The sequence below is a fragment of the Petaurus breviceps genome, unplaced genomic scaffold (genome assembly GCF_028583685.1).
Source record: "Petaurus breviceps papuanus isolate PSGF00001 unplaced genomic scaffold, PetGlider_PUasm1.0 490, whole genome shotgun sequence".
Lineage (NCBI taxonomy): Eukaryota > Metazoa > Chordata > Mammalia > Diprotodontia > Petauridae > Petaurus > Petaurus breviceps.
This window is the reverse complement of record NW_027186352.1, coordinates 21466948-21482239: the sequence shown is the minus strand read 5'-3', so window position 1 is coordinate 21482239 and position 15292 is coordinate 21466948. Positions and strand designations below refer to the sequence as shown.

The 15292-nt window shown below is 43.0% G+C and overlaps 1 long non-coding RNA gene across 1 annotated transcript in view; it reads right to left on the bottom strand.

Moving 5' to 3' along the window:
• Positions 1–4179: 4179 nt before the first annotated feature.
• The window catches only part of LOC138172087 (uncharacterized), a 28215-nt gene continuing 17102 nt past the window's right edge, over positions 4180–15292 (bottom strand). The window contains exon 3 of the long non-coding RNA XR_011171049.1: positions 4180–4422. This is a non-coding gene — a long non-coding RNA (uncharacterized lncRNA). The remainder of the gene's footprint in view (positions 4423–15292) is intronic.

The window sequence follows — 15292 nt, the reverse complement described above, 5'->3', positions numbered from 1 at the left end:
GTTAAGTGACCTGTCCAGGGTCACACAGTAAATGTCCAAAGTCAGATTTGAGCTCAGGTCTTCCTGATTCTAAGCCCAGAGCTCTCTATATCCATTACACTATGTAGGTGCCTCAAGAATTTAATATTTTTATCAGTGACTTTGTGTAGGGGCAACCACATACCCAGGATGGCTACTAGCACAGGTCCTTAGATCTTCTTTACTAGAAAAGATAGCCGTTCAAGGGGTCAACAATCTTTTTAAATTACATTCACTCATTCAGGGGAAAAGTCAGTACCCTGAACTTCAGAGAAAATACAAGTAGAGAAATAAAGACCAACAGACAGGGCTCTGACTGCCTGAATCAACTATACACTTTACATACATCCCTGGAATGAAAGAGCCTTTACATTTGAGCAGTCGGGGAGCTCAGAACATACAACCACTCAGAATCTCGACCAGGGAATCACAAGATCCTTTTCATAAGTAAGCCCCCAAAGCAAAATACCAACCCAGAGCATATATACACTTCTCAGAGTCAGAGGGCACCACAATCTTGGTGACTCAGTGCCTAATTAGAAATTAGCAAAAGGCAAGCTTCCCCTAAGCAGACTTCCCTTAATGGGATCCACCTGAGGCCTATTAATGGGCAGGGAAGATCTTACATCCCATTAACATTACCCTTGGACATGGGCAAAGAGGTTTGTAGATACCACAAAGTGAGAGGAATAGCTGCCAAGCTAGATGAATGAATTGGGATCCAAAAGGATCTTTACCTGGTAGATTAATATATTAGATTCAACTAAATACAATGAATTTCAATCTTGATAAATGTGAGATATTCTGCTTAGGTTCAAACAATTGGCATCACAAATATGAGGTATGGCTAGACAGCTGCCTTAAGAAAAAGATCTGGGGGGGGGGGGGCGGCGGCCAGGTAGCACAGCAAGTAAGAGCACCGGCCCCATAGTCGGGATGACCTGGGATCGAATCCGAGCTCAGACACTTAGCACCCACCCAGAAACACCTGGCTATGTAACCTTGAGTAAGTTACTTAACCCCAATTTCTTAGAGGCAGCCAGGTGGCTCAGTGAGTAAGAGCACCAGCCCTAGAGTCAGGATGACCTGGGATCAAATCCAGGCTCAGATACTTAGCACCACACCCAGAAATAACTGGCCCTGTAACCTTGAGCAAGTTACTTAACCCCAATTGCTTTTAAAAAAAAAGATCTGGGAGTTGTAGCGGATTGCATGTTCAATATAATCAATTATATGATATGGCAGCCAAAAGCTAATGTGCTTTTGGGCTGCATTAAGAGGTGTAGTGCCTAGGGATAAATGGGGTGAGAGTTTCCCTTTACTCTGCCTCGGTCAGACCACATCTGCTTTTTTGACAGAAATACTAAAAAAAAGTAGGTGAAGGGAATATTATAGATAAAGCTCAGGTAGATTTTAGCAAAGCTTTCGATAAAACAACAACAGCCACAAACCCACGCCACTCTTATGGAAGAGACTAATTCCATGGGGAAATTTCATGGATTGCATGGAAGAAGAACTTTCCCTCCTGCTCTGGGTATTGGACTCAATTAATAGTCAATAAACATTTATGAAATGCCTACTATGGGCCAGGTACTGTGTTAAATGCTTGAGTGAATCCTCTCTTATCTCTTTTGATATTTTGCAGGGACTTGATAGTCTAATTTGGATGCAGTGGGGGTCAGGTTGCACAGAAGGTTTCTAATGGAATTTTCCCATACAGAGAGGCTGGGGAATCTGCTTGCTGCTTCAGGGAGAGTGGCAATGATGAAGGATGCAAGGGCTGTGGAGGAAAAGTGGAGCAGGGTGGAACATTTTGTACCTGACTTCAGGCAGCTGGCCCAGTGGGGAAGAGGAGACTCTTTGATTGACTGTGGACATATTGAAAAAGGCCTGTCACCTTCAGCCACAGCCTCTCAGCCTCAGCACCCTTGGGGAGGCTCGTAGACTACTGTACTCCCAGGAACTAGTGAAGAGAGTAACTTTTGAGTTTGAACAGTTCAGGGGGCACCTCAGAATCCTGGCATTTCATGGGCTGGGTTTGCAGACAGAGCATCATCAGTGCCCTAAGGATCTTGCAGAGCCCTTCAGGAGTGACCTTCGTGACCCCAGACAGGCCAGTACCTGAGACAATCATGTCACCTTTGGATGTAAACTTGGTGAGACTGAAGCCATGTAGAAAGACAGTCAGGTTGAGCCTACTGCCCTCAGAAACTGAGACGGTGTAGGGGAAAGTGTGGCCCCAAGGCACTGCTGGAAAATGTTTGTATGTTTGTTCCTTCTGTATCTCTAAATATCTCTTTATAAAAGCTATTAAGTGAATAAATGGAGCTGGGATTCTGGAGACTGGCACCCACCAGCAGGAGGGAGCACATCTGGGGGGACCTCCAGCTTATTCCATCTGAAGAAGAAACAAACACTCCCTGAAAACTCCTTGGTACAGAGAGAGATCTGGAGGAAGGAGATGTAACAGACTGGCTCTGGGGGAGAAGGTGAGGGCATTTATGAGAGAAGGACACTGGGTTTATGGAGTCAAGAGGCAGGAAGAATGTGCCCAGGAGACTTCCCACTGACAGTGGGGTCAAGGCAACAAGGATTTTGTAAGCCCTTCCTATGAGCCAGGCACTGTGCTAAGCACTGGTAATGCAAATACCAGCAAAAAGGATAGTCCCTGCCCTCCAGGAGCTTATAGTCTAATGTGTAAAGACTCGGGTAGAAGAGGGGAGAATGGACTGGGAGGACAGAGGGGGCTTTTGGGTGAGAGGACAGCTGGGACCAGATGGTCTGGACAGTCTAGAGGGGGTGAAGGGGGGTGCTGTGGAGAGCTCATTTATGTGGGAGGCTGCTTTTCCTACTAAGTGATTTCATTAAATGTTTTTGTTTGGGAAGAGAAAAAAAAGTGAATGGGTCCAACAGTGAAATGAGCCCAAAATGACTCAAAATGGCGGGGCTGAGTCGAGGGTGATGGGAATGATACTGTCTTCATTTTTCCATATTTCTCTTCTTGCTCCGTTTCTTTCCAATTGAGCTGAGGGGCCTCACTTTGGGTCCTCCAATTTCTCTCCCAGGTGGGTAAGAGAGTGAGAGTTTCTTGGCTTTTCTCTCCCCTCTTCTGTTTTCTGATGGACAAAGGAGCAGAAATAGTTTCCTTTTTCTTGATGCTTGTGTGAAAAGGAGAAGCCAGCAGTCTTCATGTCTCCTTCTCCCTTTCCTCTCTTCCAGGATGCATCTCTTCCCTCTCCCTCATCCTCAGCCTTCTTATTCTCCCTTGCCTCCCATAATCTTCCTTATTGATCCTCTCTCTGTTTCTCCCTCCCCCTCTTTCTTTTCTTAATTTTTTCCCTCCCTCTCTTTCTTCCCCATTCCTTTCTCCCATTTTCCTCTTTCCTTTCAACTCCCTTTCCTCCTCCTCTATCCTTTCTCCCTCTGAATACTTGTTTTCCCTCCCCTTCTCTCTCCCTCCCTCTCTTCCAATCTCCCCTTCTCTCCTTCTCTGTCTCTGTCTCTATCTCTTCATCTAGCCTCCTCTCTTTCTTTTCTTTCTTTTATTCCTCTCTTGCCCTCTCCCTCTGTTCCCCTCCTCTCATTCTCTCATTGCCACATTTCCCCTGCCCCTTTCTTTCCCTTTCCTCTCTTGATCTCTCCCCTCTACTTTTTCTCTTACTCCACCCCAAAACCTAGGAATTAGGAAATCCCTGTGGCTTCTTGTCAAGGCAGGTCAAGCCTGGCCTAGAAGGGGCAATCCATTGATATCAGAAATATTTGTGCATAGCATTTCTTTAGGGTGACTGCTAAGAACCCTGTTTCCATGGTCTAAGAGTCATTTTGTTGTGTTTGGATGTTTGTACTGAGTTGGGAATTTCCCCTGAGAGTGTATGTGCTTGCTCATCCCCATTAAATATCTCACTCTCTGTCTCTGGAGCAGAAATGTATATTAATTTAGTGAGATTCTGCCTGGCAGCCAGATGGGCAGTCATTGCTGGAAAAGATCCTGAGGTAGGAAGGGGGCTGGTTTTTAATCAATTGGGGTAATAGCAGCCTCACTCCTAGTTCTTGGTGGAAGGAAACAAGCAGCATAATTGAGCTCAGTAAATATCTATTTCCCTTACTTCTCGCTAAGAAATGTAGCAGATTTTTGGCGGCAGAACATGGCTGTGTCTGCCCCCAAATCCATGGGCTCTAGGCCTCACAGCAGATGGTTGGTGGAGAAAGTTGGATGGCCCAGTTAATAAGCTCTGTTCCAAGGACGTCTCTCCCAGTGTGTTGGGCCATAGTGCAGCTTAAGTTGGAGGAACATTCCAGATGGCTTCTCATTCATGTAGGGCTGGAAGGCAGGAAGCCTACCTCTATGTTCTAATGAAATCCTTGGGGAATCAGGAGGCAGGATCTGGGGCCCTCATCTTTGTCCTACAAGGATACAAATGGTGACTCTGAATCACACCAGTTCACAGCATCTTCCAACAAGAGACCAGCAAAGATGGCCTCTGGCCCCCTCATGCACAAAGCACCCCAACACAAAGTGTAACTGAGGCAGATGGGCCCATGCATGGTGGACCTCCGCCACCAAAGTCATTGGCCATGCCATATCACAAGTCAAAGGCCAAGGGCTTACTGCCCAGGGATCAGATCTGTCTTATAGAGGGCTTCTAGCCAATCATTATCTTGTGAATGTGAGTAATGTAGATAGGCGTTCATTCATCAGGCACCTACAATGAATCTGGTGCTGTGCTAGAAGCTGAGGACAGCAAAAAATTACAAAATCCCTGCCCACCAAAAGACTACCTTCCTTTGGGAGAAATGACATGTATTAAATACAGATACATCCAAAGCAGATGCAAAATAACTTGGTGTGACAGAACCAGCAACTGGAGAAATTGGGAAAGGTTTCCTATTTGATTTGGTGCCTGAACTAGGTTCAAAGGAACTGTGAAGCCCTGGATGGGTCTGGGTAAAGCTGAGAGGGGGGAGATGGAATATAGATAATCTGAATGCATCTAAGTCCAGTTGTGTCCTGCCCCATGGCATTGTTGAGGGGATGACATTGTGTAAGCCTTAGTTTACAAAATTAAGTGATGGGTAGAGAGACAATGACAATGACCGCGAAGTCAAAAAAATACCAAGTCCCAATCCTTTCTTCCAATTCCAGGGGTCAGAGATCGAAACCCATCAGGAGCAAGCATATAATCTGGCCATGAATGAATTAGGAGCTAATGGCATGTCTGCAGCTTGAAAGCCCACCTTGAGCCCCTAAAATCCAATCTAATCCATCTAATCAATCCAACAACCACTTTATTAAACACTTACCAGGAGCCAGGCACTGTTCTAGGTATTAATCTATTATTAGTCCTTGACTAGGTGCCAGACTCAGCGCTGAGTGCTAGGGAGACAAAGACAAAATTCAAACAGTTGCTAGGAAAAATTAAAATGGCTACATTTGCCCTCAGAGTGCATACATTCACTGTCACTGATGACTGGGTAAAAGGAATACGTCTGTATATAGATGATAGAAAAGAGACACAGCTATAGATGCCACATAGATATGGATATGGATTTGGAGGATAGAGATAGATACAGGTGTAGACGTACATCTAAATATTGATATTGGTGATGTAGCTAGAGGTATAAGTATAGACTATATAGATACAGACATAGATTTAGATGATATATACTATATAAGTAGATAGAGACAGATAACGTAGATGGAGGTACAGATATCAGTGATGCAGACAGAGGCAGAAGTATAGATTATATAGATGAAGACGATTGACAGAAGAAAACAATCAATCAGTAAACCAGAATTTATTCATCCTTTGCTAGGTGCCAGACTCAGTGCTGAGTGCTAGGGAGACAAAGACAAAATTCAAACAGTTCCTGCCCTCAAAGAGCTTACATTCTACCCAATGTAATCAATCATTTACAAGTTACTAACTGTCATTGGATACCAGTCATGGTTTTGAAAGTGTTGCATGAATTATTCATTGGGTTATATAATGTTACATGTGTGTACAAAAAGGCCCCCACACACAGTTAGACATAAAATTGTGTGTGTGTGTGTGTGTCTTTGTCTTTGGAGGCAATGTGGCATAGTGGCATTGACTGTTGAATTTGGAGCAAGGCCTGGATTCAAATTGTGCTTCACACATGTGTGACCCTACACAAGTCACTTAACTTCTCTCTGGCTCAGTTTCCTTATCCCTGAGATGGGGGCAATAATAGCACCTAGTTTGTGGGGCATTATGAAGATCAAATGAGAAAATGAATACATACAACATGATTTCAAACTTTCTTAGAGCACTATGGAGATGTCAGTTCTTCCAGCCCTCTTCTTAGGGTGACAGGGACAGCAAAGAAGATAGCTCTCCACAGGATGATAAGTGTATATGATGCCACCATTTCACCATTTAAACAAGTGATATATAGGTTCCCCATTAGCTAGAGATTTTTTTATTAACATTGATAGTCATTTTTCTAGTATTTTATTGAAGAATTAACTGGTATGTTATTTAAATTCATATCATGGCACCTTTTTTATATGCCACACAGAAAGCCCCAGATAGGCAGTCTGGTATAATGGAAAGTGTCCTGGATTTGGACTCCCAGGAACTGAGTTTGAATCCTGATGCCACTACTTACCACTTGTGTGACTTTGGGTAAGTCACTGGGGCTCTTTAGGTCACATTTTTCTCATCTGTCAAATGGAATGTTTGGAGTCAGTAACCCCTAAGACCCCTCCCAGTTCTAAGTCTATGATTATAGTTATGTCATGGTACCTTGCCATTACTGGGAGCTCATAACTCAACAAACATTTATCAAATACCCACAGTATTCTGTTGTTTAGTTGTGTCCGACTCTCCCTGACCCCATTTGGGGTGTTTTCTTGGCAAAGATACTGGAATGGTTAGCCATTTCCTTCTCCAGCTCATTTTACAGATGAAGAAACAAAGGCAAACAGGGTTAAATGACTTGCCCAGGGTCACACAGCTAGCAAGTGTCTGAGGCCAGATTTGAATTTAGGAAGTGGAATCTTCCTGACTCCAGGCCTGGGGCTCTATCTCCTGCAGTGCCACCTAGTGGCCCTACCTATGCTATACAGAACGCTGTCTGAGGTACTGGAGGAGTTGGCAAGGCACCAGACCGGTGTGCTCTAGTACACTGGTTCTCAAAGTGTGTTCAGTGAAAATTAAGGGGGTCAAAACTATTTTTACAATACTAAAACATTTTGTTTTATTTTATGTTTTTAAAACATTTTAACATTTAATAAAGTAAATATCTATAGGGGAAACTCACACAAAGCTCTTGAGGGAAGTTGTCCTCAATAATTTTAGAATAGAAAGGGGGACCCAGCAAAACTGAGTATTATGTTTCAGGGGAAAATATGGTCATTCAGTGGAATAGAGGACTTTCAAGCATTCTTGTTGAAAAAACCAGAGCTGAATAGAAAATTTGACATTCAGATACAAGAGGGAAGAGAAGCATGAGAAGGTAAACAGGGAAAAGAAATCATAAGGAACTTATCAAAGTTGAACTATTAACATTCCTACATGGAAAAACGATAATTGTAACTGATGAAACTTTTCTCAGTTGAAGGGAATAGAAATCTATCTATCTATATATATATGTCTATATATGAGGGTATATAGACATGAATACATATGTAAATGTGTGTATATATACTTATAGGTATACATAGATAGAGGGCACAGGACCAATTTAACAGGAAGGGATGATACTTAAAAGGTGAAATTAAGAGGTGAGAGGAATATAATGAGAGGAGATAGGGAGAGACAGAATGGGGTAAACTATCTCCTATATAAGAAGGGAAAATTTACAATGGAGGGGAAGAACAGGAAGGCAAAAGGGAATGGGTCAACCTTACTCTCATAGAATTTGGCTTAGGGAGGGAATGACATACATACTAAATAGGGTATCTCACCCTACAGGAGAGTAGGGGGGAAGGGGATGAGAGGGGGGATGATGGAGGGGAGGTCAGGCTGGGGGGGGGAAGGAAGTTGGAAGCACCCACTTTTGAAAAGGGACAGGGTCAAAGTAGAGAATAGAACAAGTGGGGGGTGGGATAGGAGGGAGGGAAACATAGTCAGTCTTTCATAATATATCCACTCTGGAAATGGTTTGCATAGCTACATGTGTACAACCTATATTGAAATTTCCCATCTTCCCAGTAAGGGTGGGTAATGAGGGAGGATGGGAAAGAATCTGGAATTCAAAGTTTTAAAATCAAATGTTTAAAAATATGTGTGTGTATATTTACATGCAACTGGGAAATAAGACATACAGGCAGTGGGGTATAGAGATCATCTTGCCCTACTGGAAAGTTGAAGAGGGAATGGGAGAGGATATAGGAGAGAGCAGATTGGGGGAGGGGATCTACAGTGGGACTGCTGTGTTGGGGTGGCGGGGAGGGGAAATATGGGAAGAAAATTTGTAATTCAAAATCTTGTGGAAATGAATGATGTAAACTAAAAATAAACATAAAATTTACTTTAAAAAAAAGAATAGAAAGGGGTTTGAGAGGGCGGCTAGGTGGCACAGTGAATAGAGCTCTGGCCCTGGAATTAGGAGGACCTGAGTTCAAATCTGACCTCAGACACTTAACACTTACTAGCCCTGTGACCTTGGGAAAGTCACTTAATCCCAATTGCCCTGCCTTCCCCCCACCAAAAAGCAAAAAATAAAATAAAAGCTTTTAAATTTAAAAAAAGGGGGGGTTGAGACAAAAAAAGTTTGAAAACCACTGGTATAAATGATAAGGGCACTGGACCTGGAATCAGGAATGGATGACTGAATGGATGAATTAAAATGTTAATTAATTAATTAAAATATTAATTAAGCACTCTGTACCAAGCACTGGGGATACAAATATAAAGGAAACAGTTCCTGCCCTCAAGATGCTTATACTTTAATGAGAGAGAAAACACACACCAAGGAATGATGGCCAGGGAGGGGCTCTTTTGTCTATAAAGTCACAGGGCTGGTGACTGACATCATAGGGGAGCAGATTGGAAATCTGAGTTCACATCCTGCTGTAGATACCTGAATGACCCAGGTAAGTCATTTAAACTCCCTGAGCACATGGCAATGCTTTTTTTTTTCTTTTCTTATTTTGTATTTAAGCTTCAGTTTTTAAGCTTATGTTTCTTTTTCTTTTCTTATTGTGTATTGGTTTAAAATAAAAACATAATCCCTGTGCCTCAGTTTCCTCATTTATAAAGTGAAGGGATTGGACTCAATGGTCTCTTGATAACCTTTGCAGTTCTAAACCTTTGATTCTATGACGAGTTTGAAGACCAGTTTTGCTACTAGATTCCCGTATGACACTAAGTTCACTTCCTTCTTGGGGCCTCCATTTCCCTGTTCATAAAATACCTTTTTTACAGGGTAGGCTTAGGTTGTATTTTATCTATAAATCACCCTTCTCACCCCTGGTCAACAAATTTGCCTTTAATACATTCAATCTAGAAGTTTTCAGAGTAGTTGATTATGTGCTAGAGAAGGAGTAAAGTACACACAAGCCATACAACCTTAGAAGACTTTAGGGAAGAAGAAAGAATTTACCCAAATCCAAAGGCAGAGCCGGGAATCCTTCCCAGGACACACCTTCATAGAACTGGCCAGCTTTCCAGTCTGAGCTAGCTATGCTCTCATCTTGTCACCATACTGAGCCCTAACACATGTCTGCCATCTTGAAATTGGGAATCCATCATGAATCAAGTTTTCCCAGTCTTTCATTTCACTGTCTTCCTCCCAGGAGTCTGGTGCCGTGCTGCTCTTACAGAGGAAAACGTTTGCTAACTCTGTCCAAGCCACACATTAGCATACTCCACTCACATGAATGCAATTATTATGCCCATAAAGACAATATTCAGAATTACCCAATGCATGAACATTATGTCAACAGTCAAACCATGGCCCTTCAAAGCTCCCAGGAAAAGTCATTAGAGTGGAAAGAACGCTGGTTTAGGAGGCAAGAAGCTGGCTTTGAGTGTCAGCTGACAGTAATGAAATATAAAGCCATGGGAAAGCCACTACAGTTCACTGAAACTTAATTTATCATCTATAAAATGGGAATGATATTAACACTTACACTAACCACATCACAGGAAAGAAATTTATAAAACTTAAAGCACACCAGAAATGAGTTATTTCCCTGATCACATGGAAATTGTAAGCTCTCTGAGGAAGAAGACTGTGTTCTGTCATTGGATTCGAGCTAGAAGTAGTCAGAGATCAGTTAGTCAACAATCAACAAACATGTTTTAAGTGTTACTGTGTGCCAGACACTGTGCTAAGCTCTGGGGCTACAAAGAAAGACAGAACACCATCCCAGTTTTCAAAGAACTCACAATCTAATGTGGGAGACAACCTGCAAACAAATGTATACAAATGTCATTTTTCAGATATGAAAACTGAGGCCATAAGAGGAAAAGGGACTTACCCAATGCCATGCAGGAAGTTGATAGGACATCTGGGATTCAAACTCAGGCCTTTGGACTCTGAATCCTGTCGTCTTTTCATTAAAACAGGCTGTTTCATACTTCCATAGCATCTTACACAGTGATATGCACACAGTAGGTGCTGGACAAATGTTTGTTACATTGAATTACAAGCTCCCATAACAGGTAACACTATATGATAATAGACTTATAAGAAGTAGAAAGGACATTAGAGATGATTGACCCCTCCTTCATTTGACAGATGAGGAAATGGAGATTCTGAGAGATTCAGGGACTTGACTAGGGTTTCACACCATGGTAACAGCAGCTTCAGGAGTCAAGTCCCCTCCTGGGGCTACAGACCCCACACAATTTCCATGATGCCCCATGGAGCATCCCAACTCAATCATGTCTTAAGCACCTACTATGCTCTGAGCACTGTACTAGGCACTAGAGTTGCAAAAATAATCAAACAATCTCTGCTTTCAAAGAGTTTATATCCAATGGTAGACAATAAAGTCATATAAAGATAAACAGAATAAATATAAGGCGGTGCTTTGGATAGAGCTTGGACGTGGAGTCGGAAAGACCAGATTTCAAATCCTGCCATAATCACTAGCTAGTTGTATGACCCTGGGCAGGTCAATTAACTTCTTTTTCACTCAGTTTCCTCAGTGAAGAGGCTGGATTCAACAGCCTCTAAGGATCCTTCCAGTCCTGAAAGTATGATCTCATGACTATAAAGAGCAGGCAGTTGGGAGCGGCCTCAGGATGGGCTTAATAAGGTGGTACTTAAGAGGCCTCTTAAACAGAGGGTTTCTAGGAGGAGGTAAGAAGGAACTGCATTCCAGGCATGGGACACAGCTGATACAAAGGCCCAGAGATGGGAGGTGAAGTTTTGTGTGTCAGGAAAAGGCAGGAGGCTAGTCTGGCGGAATCACAGAGTACACAAGGCGGGGATAATGTCAAATGGGGCTGCAAAGTTGATGAGTCTGGATTAAAGGGGATTTAAAAACCAAACAGAGGAGTATTTTTTAATCTTATTCATTCACACTTCATTCCCTATATTTCCTTCTAGTCATAACAAAGAAGTAGAATATGAAATCCCTGCCCTCAAGATGTATTAACAGTAAATGTAGCCAATGAGGCAGAAGATAAAGACTTGAAAAAGACCAGAGCAGTGTGCCTGGCTCCCAGTTCTCATGCCTGACTAGCAGGAAATGCAGGGAGTGGCCCATGCATAAATGAATGAATGAATGGGCATTTATTAAATACCTACTATATACCAGACATGTAGTTTGCTAAGGTACCAACCTCAAACTCCCCAGTTCTGTCTGGTAGCCCATTTCCTGCCAACCTCTAAGGCATCATCTGAAAGTACATTCCTCTCCCCGCATTGTGTGTGTGTGTGCTCTCCCACAGTCGCACAGAGCTCATACTCTACTCTCCCCTGAGCCTCAGATCTGTCTCACCCCGAGGAACATTTCAGACATTGGCCTTGGCAGTGGCTTCTTTTGGATCTGGGCAGATGACCTCCTCTTTCCCTATTGAGCCTAATGTGCAATATGGCAAATGAGGCTGAATGTGAAAATACCCTTCCTCATTACTCAGAATCTCTGAATCAGAAGGGATCTCAGCGGCCATCCTGCCCAAACACAACATGGACAGAAAACCTTGGGTGGTATCCCCACAAGTGGGCCTTCAGCCTCTCCTTGAAGACATACCCAGCAGCTGCCTCTAAGATAAGATGTACCCTAGGAGGCTGTATAAGGCACATGTAACAGTTAAGGAAAGGGCACTCAATTTGGGCCCTAGATTGAGTCAATCGGTTATTGTTGAGTCATTTCTCAGTCATATGAAACTATTTGTGACCCTATTTTGGATTTTCTTAGCAAGGATATTAGAGTGGTTTGCCATTTCCTCCTCTAGTTCATTTTACAGATGAGGAAACTGAGGCAAGCAGAGTTAAATGACTTGCCTAAGGTCACACAGCTAGGAAGCATCTGAGGTCAGATTTTGAACTCAGGAAGGAGTCTTCCTGACTCTAGGTACTCTATCCACTGTGCTACTTAGCTGCCCCCCAAGGCACCAGATTGGGTCATATCTAAGAATATTTGACCTCTGGATTCTCATGACTTGCAGTGATTTATAAGGTGATCATATGCAGGTTTTGATGGGGAAGGCAGAATATCAGGGACAGAGCACTGGAATTTAAGTCAGAAGACTCAGGTTCCAGTCTGGGCTCCACCTTAGCAGTGCATGAAGTTGGCCAAGACATTTCATTTTTCTGAGTCTCAGTTTATCAATCTATAACATGGGGAGGAGGGTTGAATTAGACAGTCACTAAGACCCTTTCCAGTTTGGAAGCACATGAATCTATGAGAAGATGAGAAGGTTCATGGAGAAGGTGGGAGGAGGCCTTGTGGGACATGGCTGGGTAGAAAGGAGGAGACAAGAAAATAACAATGGCCAACATTTGTTGAGCAACTTCAGGTTTACAAAATGCCTTATTCTCACAACAAACCTGTGAACGAGGGGCTATCATCATCCTATTTTACAGATGAGGAAACTGAGGCTCTTTGGAATATAAAGATATCCTCTACAGATTTATAGGTCATTTCCCCCTTTATAGACTCTATGTTACAGCTAACTTGACAAACTTGATGTTTCTCACACAACAGACTCAACCTCCAGCCCCTCTTGCCTTTGAACAGGCTGTGCCCCATACCTGGGGCACCCTTCCTCTGCTCCTCCAGCTCTCAAAATCTCTAGCTTCCTTTGAGGGCCAGGTCAGGGGCTCTATCCTCTGCACAGCCCCTCCTCATCCCTCGGATGTCAGCACTCTGTCCTCTCAAAATACCAACTTTGTGCCAAGTTTGTATTTGCTTCTCTGTATCTTGTTCTCTGCCATAGAATATAATAGGTGTAACAAGTAAACAATTAGTAATAAGTCCTTACTATTGGCAGGCGCTGTGTTCAGTGCTGGAAATATGATAAAAAAGGAAAATCAAACCCAGCCCCTTCTCTCAAAGAGCTTGTTCTAATGGGGAGACAACATAAAAACAACCATGTCCTGAGCTAATTGTGTATGGGATAAACTGGGGGTGATCTCAGAGGAAGGCACGAGCTGGTGGACTAGGAAAGTCCTCCTGGGCTGAGGCTAAAAGGATCCAGGGAAGCTAATAAACTGAGGTGAGGAGGGAAGGTGTCCCCAACATGGGGGATAGTCAGGCCAAAGGCGTAGAGCTGGGAGAAGGAGCATCCTGAGAGAAGAGCAGCAAGTAAGCCAACAGATGTGGAAGATTGAGTGTGGTACAGGGGAGCAGAGGCTGAGAAACCTTACAGAATGGTAGGAAGGGGCCAAGACATGATGGCTTTAAATGCAAAACAGAGGACTTTATAGTTATCCAGGAATTAATAGGGAGCCATTGCATTTTATTGAATCAGGAGTAGTGGGAGAGAGGGAGGAAGGATGACACAGTCATTGTCCGATCTACATTTTAGTAAAATTACTTTGGTAGCTTAATGGAGGCAAGAAAACCAATGAGCCAATGGTTGTTGAGTGAAGGAAGGAAAGATCCTGAAGCTTTTCTGGTGACTTTAACAAAAAATACACAGGGAAAACTCAGGAAGACCCATGTTCTTTAATATCATTAAGCCAACTTCATGATTGGAGTTTGCATCATCCTGACATTCAGAATGCTCTCTGTGACTTCCAAAGCTTTATTTGGCAGGATTAAAGTCCTGGGCTTCCTCATCAGTCCCCTATTTTGAATCTTCTGAATAGCCAAGATTCCATATTCAAAACATTTGTTCATGTTTCCAGAGCAGTCCTATTCATTCCAATCCAGGAACCCAAGAGTTCTCTTCTTCAAACAACGGAGCTGGGATGCTGAGAATCCTTGGGAGCTGTAGGTAGACCAGTCTAGCTTGTGCCTATGAAAGATGGCACAACTCAATGGGGCAAAAATGGTAAATGGTCAGAGGGGGAAAGTGGCAGAGCTACAATGGTCTTCAAGAACCTGCGATAATCTCCATTGGCAATAGGGGAAGACCTTAGCAGAGGCACTGCCATTACTGGAAGGTAATTTTCATGACATTCAATGTGGTGCAATGAATGGAGAAAGGAAGATGTGAATGGACAGTATTCTAAGACTCCATGTTCCAGGTGATTCATTGTTCTACCCCAGTGATGGCTTTCCCCACATGGGAATGTCCTGCACCCCTGCAATCACAGGGCTAGACAAGACTCATCTTCATGATCATGAACAGATAGTGCTTGTTTTCTGACTGAAAACCCCACGTTGGCCCTTTCACTCCCACTAAGGAGAGCTCACTCAAAGCATACACTCATTTCAAATGACTATGAAAGATTTAAGGACTCTGTAGGGCATCGTCTTTTGTGCCCATTGCCCTGTGCACAGAGGTGGGAAACTTGATTCATGCTCTGTCTTTGGGAGTCATGTTCGCTCATTGCATAGAGAAGAGTTCTGAAGTCTTTCAAAGTCCCTTCCATTACAATACTATATGATTCTGCTCATTTCACTCTGTATCACTTCGTCTTCTAAGATTTCTCTGAATCCTCAGCTTCTTTTCTAGCTGTTCATTTCTCTTTTACGTCATTTATCCTACACATTTCTTCATTGTTGATGTATCAACCATGTGTCTCTCCATAGCTCTTTGAGTAACCATTTTGATTCTTCTGAGACTGTGCTATTCTATAATGTGCAGATTTCCAAAATTGTTTGATTGGGAAGGAAGGAAGGAAGGAAGGAAGGAAGGAAGGAAGGAAGGAAGGAAGGAAGGAAGGAAGGAAGGAAGGAAGG